This window comes from Pecten maximus, chromosome 15, assembly GCF_902652985.1.
Source record: "Pecten maximus chromosome 15, xPecMax1.1, whole genome shotgun sequence".
Taxonomy (NCBI): Eukaryota; Metazoa; Mollusca; class Bivalvia; order Pectinida; family Pectinidae; genus Pecten; species Pecten maximus.
Window position 1 is genome coordinate 34,062,109 of NC_047029.1, and position 11,902 is coordinate 34,074,010.

Consider the following 11,902-nt stretch of genomic DNA (forward strand, 5'->3'; position numbering starts at 1 on the left):
TCGACCTGGATCTCTTGTAAAGTCTGCTTTGACGTCGACCTGGATATCTTGTAAAGTCTGCGTTGACGTCGACCTGGATATCTTGTAAAGTCTGCTTTGACGTCGACCTGGATCTCTTGTAAAGTCTGCGTTGACGTCGACCTGGATATCTTGTAAAGTCTGCGTTGACGTCGACCTGGATATCTTGTAAAGTCTGCGTTGACGTCGACCTGGATATCTTGTAAAGTCTGCGTTGACGTCGACCTGGATCTTTTGTAAAGTCTGCGTTGACGTCGACCTGGATATCTTGTAAAGTCTGCTTTGACGTCGACCTGGATCTCTTGTAAAGTCTGCGTTGACGTCGACCTGAATCTCTTGTAAAGTCTGCGTTGACGTCGACCTGGATCTCTTGTAAAGTCTGCGTTGACGTCGACCTGGATATCTTGTAAAGTCTGCTTTGACGTCGACCTGGATATCTTGTAAAGTCTGCGTTGACGTCGACCTGGATCTCTTGTAAAGTCTGCGTTGACGTCGACCTGGATATCTTGTAAAGTCTGCGTTGACGTCGACCTGGATATCTTGTAAAGTCTGCGTTGACGTCGACCTGGATATCTTGTAAAGTCTGCGTTGACGTCGACCTGGATATCTTGTAAAGTCTGCGTTGACGTCGACCTGGATATCTTGTAAAGTCTGCGTTGACGTCGACCTGGATATCTTGTAAAGTCTGCGTTGACGTCGACCTGGATATCTTGTAAAGTCTGCGTTGACGTCGACCTGGATATCTTGTAAAGTCTGCGTTGACGTCGACCTGGATATCTTGTAAAGTCTGCGTTGACGTCGACCTGGATCTCTTGTAAAGTCTGCGTTGACGTCGACCTGGATATCTTGTAAAGTCTGCTTTGACGTCGACCTGGATATCTTGTAAAGTCTGCGTTGACGTCGACCTGGATCTCTTGTAAAGTCTGCGTTGACGTCGACCTGGATATCTTGTAAAGTCTGCGTTGACGTCGACCTGGATATCTTGTAAAGTCTGCGTTGACGTCGACCTGGATATCCTGTAAAGTCTGCGTTGACGTCGACCTGGATCTCTTGTAAAGTCTGCGTTGACGTCGACCTGGATCTCTTGTAAAGTCTGCTTTGACGTCGACCTGGATATCTTGTAAAGTCTGCGTTGACGTCGACCTGGATCTCTTGTAAAGTCTGCGTTGACGTCGACCTGGATCTCTTGTAAAGTCTGCTTTGACGTCGACCTGGATATCTTGTAAAGTCTGCGTTGACGTCGACCTGGATATCTTGTAAAGTCTGCTTTGACGTCGACCTGGATCTCTTGTAAAGTCTGCGTTGACGTCGACCTGGATATCTTGTAAAGTCTGCGTTGACGTCGACCTGGATATCTTGTAAAGTCTGCGTTGACGTCGACCTGGATATCTTGTAAAGTCTGCGTTGACGTCGACCTGGATCTCTTGTAAAGTCTGCGTTGACGTCGACCTGGATATCTTGTAAAGTCTGCTTTGACGTCGACCTGGATCTCTTGTAAAGTCTGCGTTGACGTCGACCTGAATCTCTTGTAAAGTCTGCGTTGACGTCGACCTGCATCTCTTGTAAAGTCTGCGTTGACGTCGACCTGGATATCTTGTAAAGTCTGCTTTGACGTCGACCTGGTCTCTTGTAAAGTCTGCGTGACTGTCGACCTGATATCTGTAAAGTCTGCGTTGACGTCGACCTGGATATCTTGTAAAGTCTGCGTTGACGTCGACCTGGATACTCTTGTAAAGTCTGCGTTTGACGTCGACCGTGATTATCTGTAAAGTCTGCTGACGTCGACTGATATCTTGTAAAGTGCGTGACGTCGACCGATATCTTGTAAGTCTCTACGTGCTGGATATCTAATCTCGTATCATATATCTGTGCTGTGATCACCTGACTGTAATCCTGCCCCTGATCTGTAATTTACTAAAGTTCTAACAGCCGTAATCAATATTCACTCGTGGCTATATTGATTTTCTCGTAGCATCGAAATTCATTAATTGAATTTACTGAAATATCTAAGGATAAGATTGTAAAAAAAATTCTCATCTGATATTCGGCTGTTTATTACATTTTTTATCAATGAAAACCCTACCCCGTATACTAACTAGGACTACAGCGATAATTTGTAAACAAAAAAAGTAGTTTCCCCTGTCCAGGTGCTGACATATATGTCGGGCTTTCTGATTGGTCAATGATTTTGGTATTTTCTAATCATTGATTTGATTGGTCAAATCAGCAAAAGTGATATTTTTCACTAGTGAAAAATATGATATTTGTCACTAGTGAAAAATATCACTTTTATAGAATGAATAATTTTTGATATTTCACTGGTAAAAATGTAATAAATTATGATATTGCTAACAAAACTTTGACTATCGAATAAACGTTTGATATGTATGCTGCGGAAGCAGGCATGTTGTTATCAAGGAATGGAAAATCACCTCCGATCTATAGATCGAGTAGCTTTTCCTTTTGACATAAGAAAAGATCGAGTTAAGAGCTCGATGTGGAAGTATTGTTCTTGATTTTAAGTACCTCTTCTTATATTAAATTAAAATAGGTATTAACTTTTTTTACACACGACATATTAAAATAAATACTAAACGTGGAAATGGAGGACTTACAACTTGCTCTGATGATACGAGCACAGCTACCCTCGTAAAATTTCAATCAAGAGAGAAGCGCCAGCAAATGTCAAATAAGACAGTGCCCAGCTTATGAATACCGGAAGTGACCTTTTGGTCACTTCCGGTATTCATAAGCTGGGCACTGTCTTTCTTTCTCTTTCTTTATGAGTGGGTTTCATGCAATGACGTTAAAACTGATATGAGTCCAAAGCGGCATATACTTTTGTTTCCATCCGGTTCAAAGTCTGTACAAACTGGATACGCCATATTAAGTCACACACAGTATCAGACATTGCATGTCCATGTATATACAGCTGATATACATTCTCATCAGCAGGCGAAACTTCTGTGTTGTATCATTCCTTTCCATCGAGACATTTAGTTGACACATGGCCGGTGTCTCTACGACCCAGATACATTACGAGTCGTGTGTTTTACTTATGGAAACAGAAAACGAAGGCATAACGCACGCGAGGTCAGTTATATGCTTCAGCAAGGGCGTAGAGGGCGAAGTAAGACATTCGAGAAGGAAACAAATGGTGTCCTAATTGGTCATCTGCTCCGGACTGACAATACGTCCTCAAGGAGATCAGCGTAGATAATGTCGAACACAATACCCAGGAATCAAGTGTATAAAATTGTGATTTGGTCTGTGTCCATACAATAATTCTGGGAAAAACCAAATCAGGTTCCTTACTGTGTCCGCCTGTAATGTGTGATAAAGACCATTAAGATAACGAATTGTTTTCCTGCGGCCGTAATAGATTAAATATTATAACTAATGGCCCAACGGTTCAAGATTCCGGAAGATCACTTGACGTAATGCACGCTATCTTTAATTTGTGTCGGTCAACATAGAGACGATATTTATAGCTACATTTGATTTGTTTATCACATTGTGTAATGAAACATGAACGTGGTGACATTCAACTTTCTAATACAGGACTACATGTGATATTTACATTGTACTCGAACAGGTTTCTTGGTCTATTTGATGACAGATTATCTTCTCTCTCTCTAACAAGTTGGCGACAGTTTGTTTTCAAGTAGTCACAAACAACAGGGGATTAAAGCGAAAACACATTATGGTTTAACGTTGCAATTCGGGATATAAAAATTGGTCTGGGAAAGAGGATGGGTCTGGGAAAGACCAGGATATTCATACAAACGGGTCATATACACATAATAAATAAACGTCAATTTGTCTGCCTATTATATATGATTCTGGTATCACATTTTTGGATTCAGCAATAGGTGACATCCTTTAGACAGGTGGTGTTGGCAGTGTGCCAAATCTTTAAAAACCCAAATCACTTACAAGTACGATAACTGACATTGCGAATAGTCAAGTTACCAAAGCTATCACGATTCCAACAAATTCAATTAAAGAATGGGTACATAGAAGGGAGCTTCGGCCATAAATGTGAGAGTTTTAATAAAGTTAATTTCCTACACTGCTTATATTTATTGGATTTTAACGTGTTAATCAATACGTTTCTATGTGATAAAGAACTATCATATGTGCAACAAAATCATTAAATTAGGTTTGGTGACTTTGCATATACATTATCACATAGCATAACAATAATATTGAATTCGGAAATTTAACATATCCATGATTATTTCTTGAATTAGTATTGAAAATTGATACACGAATGTAATATTTACATATAACACAGATATAACATTGTTTACATAATTGTAATATATCTATATAACACTGGTATGACACACCTGTAATGCCTTTATCTTATATACAAACTACTTAATAAGCGGTTATTACATCATTCAAGGCGTAAATTTTATATCCTGCAGACATTTCATGACACCAGCTGAGGTAAGACAGCATCTGTTGAAGTAAATGTCTTTTGACATTTTTACTTATGCTCATATAATACGGATACCACCGAGAGAAATATAATCTCTCTATACATCATTAAATCCCGCGCGCAAGTTCACGAGGTTTCTGTGTAACCGGAAGTGTTCGCAGTGGTCTTGTTGTTTTGCAATTAGTCTAATGAGGTCATTATATGGAATATACCTCAATATATACATGAACAGACTACAGGGCACTCTCTACCTCATTTAGTACATCTCTTGAGCGATGGGAAAGAGGCCGAATCAAGAGTATGCCCTATAGTTTAACTGGGAAGTAATTATACTACCCCAGGCTGAATCACGCCCACTCAACTACAGGTTAGAAAGGAAACACATTAATGTGTTCTACCACAAAAAAGAAGATGATCGATATTTTTGCGGCAATTGATTTTATTTCGATAATTGATTTAAGAAATTTATCTGCTGTGAATCGTACCTTATTGCCAATGAATATTTCAAACAATGATTCAAATTATGGTGACTGAGATTTCATCAGGGACAAAGTAATTTACGTCCTGTTGTTGTTATTGCTACTGGTAGTATTGTTGTTGCTGCTGTTATTGTTGTTGTTTTGATGATGTTATTGTTGTTGTTGCTGCTGTTATTGTTGTTGTTTTGATGATGTTATTGTTGCTGTTGTTATTGTTGTTGTTTTGATGATGTTAATGTTGTTGTTGCTGCTGTTATTGTTGTTGTTTTGATGATGTTATTGTTGCTGTTGTTATTGTTGTTGTTTTGATGATGTTATTGTTGTTGTTGCTGCTGTTATTGTTTTTGTTTTGATGATGTTATTGTTGCTGTTGCTACTAGTGATCTTATTGTTATTGCTGGTATTATTGTTAATGCTACTAGTGCTATTGTTGTGGTTGATGTTATTGTTGCTTTTGCTACTTATGCTGTTGTTGTTGTTATAGCTGTTATTGTTGTTGTTTTGTTGCTACTTATGATATGGGTGTTGTTGCTACTAGTGATATCGTTGTTGCTGCTGCTGCTGCTGTTGTTGTTGTAGCTGCTATTTTTGTTGGTGTTGCTACTCCTGCTATTGTTCTTTTTGCTAATATTTGCTATTGTTGTTGTTGCTAATATTTGCTATTGTTGTTGTTGCTAATATTTGCTATTGTTGTTGTTGCTACCAGTGATTTAGGTGTTGTTATTATTGTTGTTTGTTCTGTTGTTGTTGTTGTTGTTGTTGTTATTGTTGTTTGTTCTGTTGTTGTTGGTGGTGGTGGTGTTATTGTCGAGAATAAGCTTCGAAATTGCAGAGTTTAAGATCGGAACGTCAGACACACTTGGCTCTGTTTCCCCCTATACTTTGCCAAAGATAAGTGATTATTTTGATTATCGATTTTCTATGATATTGTAGGACAGACTTGCTAAGTTCATATAAAGATGAATATTGAAGACAATACTGTCATACTCTCACTCACTTTAAAAGCGTTCCTGGTATCTTTAGCACGACAAAGTTTCGAGAATCGCTATGTAGGTATTCCTCATGAACTGTTTATTCCAGTTGTGATATTTGGTTTCAAATGAATACTCTCTTGGTAAATTTATTCATTACCTCTAAACAAACGTATGGTAATAAAACATCCCTAGCAGCTTTACCAACGGCACATTCAATATCTGCATTGTTATGTAAATGATGAACCTAAAGTTTAGGATATTGTATGATTCCAACCAATATATTAATACACACCAACTGAATCCAAAAGCTTTAAAAAAAATTCTCAAGAAAGACTTCTTTACGCGTCAAATGGGAATTGTATGTTTCCATTTTATTGTGTCTATTGTTTATACATACATCCTTGTATTTACGATATTGTTGTCGTCAGTTCTCGAGTACTCATCTTAAAAAAGTGACCTTACGTACAATTTATTTTTATTTTCTCAATAAAGGAAATGACGCTGAAAAACAGGAATCCCCCTCCCGGTATCATATACTTGACAATAAAAAGAAACGCCTATTTCAATTAATAAATTAATAATATTTAAGATCGTTTGCAATGTTCGTACACAAAATGACCTCAGTATAAAGAAGCACGTTCTATTGTAAAGGACTGTAGAGGGAAAGTCTGTGTGACGTCATGTACACAGTTGTTGTCAGTAGTCCTTTGAGTTGGCACCCCTTGCACGAAATCCTACATTGACCATATTATGTACGGAAATCATTGGAAAATTAATTCGCCTCAAGGGATTGGTGTTTCATCCTTCTACCGATGCTACAATCAACTGAACGCGGTAAGCTGGGTGATTCTGACGTTTTCAGATACGACTATCAAGCTCATCCCAAATATGTTCAATGGAAGACATGTCGGGGTTTTATTTTGAGGCTATTTTGGAGTCTGGACATTTATAGTAATAATACCACGGTAAGCACTGTATTCGGGCACTGGTTTTCTAAAAAAAGTGAGGTTAAGACGTCTTAGATGTGGTTGGGTGATCTATATCTAACAGCATTGAGGTTTTGGTTCAAGACCACTAAGAGGAGATTTACGGCATGGGAGATGCCTCCGGAAACCACTACAGTAGCCCCACCGAATACATCGCGTATAACCAAGCGGGCGTCGGCGAAACTAGACTCTAGACTCTAGACTCGTCGGTGAAACTAGACTCTAGACTCTAGACTCTAGACTCGTCGGTGAAACTAGACTCTAGACTCGTCGGTGAAACTAGACTCTAGACTCTAGACTCGGTGAAACTAGACTCTAGACTCGTCGGTGAAACTAGACTCTAGACTCTAGACTCGTCGGCGAAACTAGACTCTAGACTCTAGACTCGTCGGCGAAACTATACTCTAGACTCGTCGGTGAAACTAAACTCTAGCTAGACTCGTTGGTGAAAACCTAGCGCCTCCACCGACGCACTCCGAACCTATTCAAGTAACATATACGCATCCAAACTTGACACACTTGCCAGCTATACATGGTGTCAGAGCTGGGTCGACATAAGGTCGACGCGCAATGATTTTGGTCGGTACCTTACCGTGGGTGCCTAAGGTATGCGATACGGTCACTGCAGTAGCCTTTAGATATGTTGTACAGGTGCAAAAATCTAATTGACTTGACTTGCGGTTGGTGCACGCGGTCGACCGCCCCTGGGACGAGTAATTGTACACCGGGCAGCACCAAACTGTCGCGACGGCAGATAAGCTATGATCATCCACTCACCTCGACTTGCTCTACCCGTTTGAACTGGTGTCAAGCGTGGCATCTTAGTCAATAGTGACATCGAAATGTCCTCGTGGAAAAAATAATGTTGCTAAACCCAATGTAATCTTGCCTAACATAATCAGGTCACGTGATATGGAAGAATAAGCTTACAAAGCCAGACAAAACATCGATTTTGGGTTTGTCAAGAAACGAGATCATCAATGCTGTATTACATGACTAAAAAGCTCGTTTTTTATTACAAGATGTTTTACATATTGAAACTTTATACGTTTCTTTTTTGTCGATTATTTTATCAATAGCTTCATAACATTTTCATTCGGTTTTTACTTTGATCTCTTTGAACATGTATTACGTACAGTTATCAGTAATCTATATAGAAATACTCTCTTATAATCACAGCTTTTAAGTTTCATACCATCAGGGAAATTCTATTCCACTGACCTCGTTCTAACGATCTTGATTTAGAATAACGGTTTTGTTTACAAGTCGAATTCTGTATCATTTGAGAAATGACTCACACATTTACACATTATTTATCAGAGGCAGTGTTCTAAACTTCTCCATTCGTTTTGATAACTCCTGAATAACACAGTGGCTACCAATGTAGTTTGATTCATATCCCTTCACAGACAACCTCGTCCAGAAACGTATGTTATCTCTTCAAATACATTGAGAAGTTAATGTATAAAACAATTTGTTCCTTCTACATCTTGTGAAACCTCACTCTGCAGCCAGATATGAAATGTTTAGCTATATACGGATTTGTGGAATAAGCATAAGATCATGCCTCATCTAGATTATTGCTCTACAACTAATTGAGACCAATTGTGTTATCGTTATGGTTGTCGCCCCCCCCCCCCCCCCCCCCCCCCCCCCAATATAAAACCGTAAGTTTCGGTTTATTGCCCGTACAAGCCAAAATAATAATTCTATAGATTAAAATTTGCAGATATACAAACAGTCAAATTAATTTTGACAAATACCGAAAACCAGATTTTGCCTTTTTTTTTAAATAAACATTTTGTCAGATAGCTCACTTCATCTGATAGCCAGCTGAAGGCATTTTTTATATTGAAAAAATGTTTTAAATCATATATCCCGCGAGAAATATCAGGAAAGATAAAGAGAGAAATATCTATTAATTAAAATACTCGTGGTGAGTATCAACACCTAATTGGAGTTCATTTGTGATATCATTGTGTTGACACAAATGATATATTTTATGTATTTTGTATTGTTTTTAGCTCTCTGGACGTAGTCCAGGAGAGCTTACGCAGTCATTCTCATGTTTTTGCCGGAAGTAGAATTATTAAAATTTTGTGGACAGAGGATATCAGAAACAGTGGGAGTGTCAGAATGGATTTCAAGACACATGATTGGGGTCGACACGAACTAGATTTGACAAGAAATTTGAGTTGTTAAATGTTTTCATTTTCGAGTAATCGTCAATTTACGGTGTCATTTTGGACATACTCGGTGTCACAGGGACATGCCGAACGTTATTCTGAGGAGTTATAAGGCAAAGTTCCTATATCAACCAACTGTAATGTGTATATAGTAATGTGCTGCAACACACGTATCCCTGTGCCGCTGCAAAATTTGCTGCTATGCGTGTTACTTTATACACATTATGTCGTCTGCTACAGTGTATAGGGTGTCTCGCGAAGTATACGTATACGTCCCTGGCAAACACTGATATGAAACATTACTATGTATTCTTAGTAGTTCCAATTGTTTATCTTCTCTCATAATATTAACTTAAAGGGTTTTGGACACATAGGGTATTTTTCCATTTTCTGTTAGCCCGACCCCATAAATGTTGGCTGACACAGGTTTTACCTCGCCCTACAAAGCTGTTTATCTATTTTAGGCCAGTAGGGGGATATTGCTGCTGGCTGAAAATTTTTAATGAGATAGGTGGTCACGTGGCCCGACGCGTCATCTGGTTCACATCACCAGTATCACTAGGCTAGAATCTGCCTTGTTATATGCATTTATAGAGGGAAACTTCAAAAAGCCACATATTATTTTGTAAACCTTGAAAGCAATATGACAGTGAATGTCCTGATTTTATCATCTTACATGTTTAGATTTTCTTTCCACACCTCATGTCTGTAATTGTATAATCAAAATAGTAGTCCAGCGGACAATATCATAACCTTGGTAATTTACTAATATCACATGTCATCTGTTTATTTATTTATTTTTTTTTATTTTAAAAACTCAAACAATGGCATATACACTATAGGTCTACTCAGAGATGTAAATATCACATATATGATATATACATCTCTGGTCTACTATACAGTGAGGTGACAAAATGATCTCACTTGTGAAGTCTTTTTACGGTGATTAATTTTCCTAGCCTTGTTAACCATTTTATTTTTGGCATAATTTGATAAGATTTTGTACACTTTTAAGAACATGTTTTACCCTTTCCTGACGTAATATTAACATAAAAATATCCATTTCGTAATTTTGCAAGATAAAGATTTGATAAAAATGCAGTAGTTTGAAATACAGTTGTCTCATCCTGATGTAATTTAATTAGATAGTACGTAATCAGAAAAACTCATTTTTTTTTATCTGAGACGATACATGGGTTTTTTAGTTCATTGAACTTTGAGGATTTCCTTTGTACATATTAAATCAAGAATTTTTAAATATTGGTTGAAATTAAAGCGTCCAGATAATTTTTTACTCAAAGCATGTTATGATGACATGTTGGAAACTAAAGATCCTTGGATTCTTTATTTAAATCAGTAACTTTGAACTGTCAGTCTTGGGTAAATGCTTGAAGAAATCAGTTACTGTTCTGATCAATTTTACAGTAATGTATTCAAACATTGTCCTTTTTTGACAATTTCCTTAAAGAATGTTTTATGAAGGTTATGAAGGAAATGTATTTGATGTGGTGAAAATGCTACGCAGACATTCGTATTGATTTGATTAAAACATATCATTTTAAATACTATAGTATGTTTAAACGTATTCAGTTACTCAAAGTAGAAAATATAAAAGAACTTAACAATTTAGGAAAATATTTATCACTAGCAAATAAACTAAAGGAAAGATTTATAAGATTTTAATCAGAATATATTCATTTTTAATGATTATTTCCCTGTTTCCCTGTAACAAATCTGACAAATTAGCTTATTGAATTATAAATCATGTAAGAGTGGATGCCTTTGTCCATTAATGTTATATACTATTTTATCCAATAAGTTGTAAAACTTATGGAATAAAGTTGAATTTAATACAGTTGTTTAATGAATAACGGGATCATCACTGGAGTACATGTAACCAATTCACTGTTGTAACCCAATATATTAATGTAAAGTATTCCCACATCACAAAACCTTTGGTAGATAGTGTGTAAATAGTGATTTAATGCGACACACATTTGGGTGTTTATAACGTTAGTTATACTATCATCTCGGCAGTTGTGAACCTGTGACGTAGGAGGCTGACCGACCTCGTTATCAGAATGAAATTTTGCATATAGGTCAGTTGTCCAGATGGGCCCATGCTGTGCCCTGTATCTCAGCGTGTATATACACAACCCCAGGAGTGTGAGGGTAATTTGACTGGCTTTTCAGAAACTAACCTATAGACAACTTTAACCTTTTTGTGTCTAAAACCCTTTAATTTCTTGAAAGCATGGGAATGGAGCCCTATCTCCAGAGCTATTACTTAGTAATGAAATATGTCCTGTTACCCAGTGTATAGCTTTAAATCACTAATAACTGTTGACAAATGTGTTTTGGGTATAAAATATACCATGTGTAAATATGGTAGATATCAGAAATCGGAGAGAATATAGGTTTCTAATTGATTATAGTCATATGCATATGTATTGATGATTTGTATTATGTAGTGATAATATGCAAGCTGAAGCATGTTGCATTGATACTATATTGATGACCAATTTGACCTGTGACCTTTGATGACTTATAAATGTATATGATTTCTCCAGTCATATACATCGTAAAACGGTGAAAATATTATGAGATGAAACAGGAAACAATTCTCTATAAGAGTACAAGATTTCATTTGAAACGATCAATACACAAAATCAAGAAAATTCATTGAAAAAGTTGAAAATACATAGAATATATAGTACGTCCAGAGAGCTACGAGGCCCTTGGCCTCTTGTTTTTTTATAGGTTTACGTTGACGTTTGAAGTAAAACAGAACAAACAAGCGAATGTCTAAACA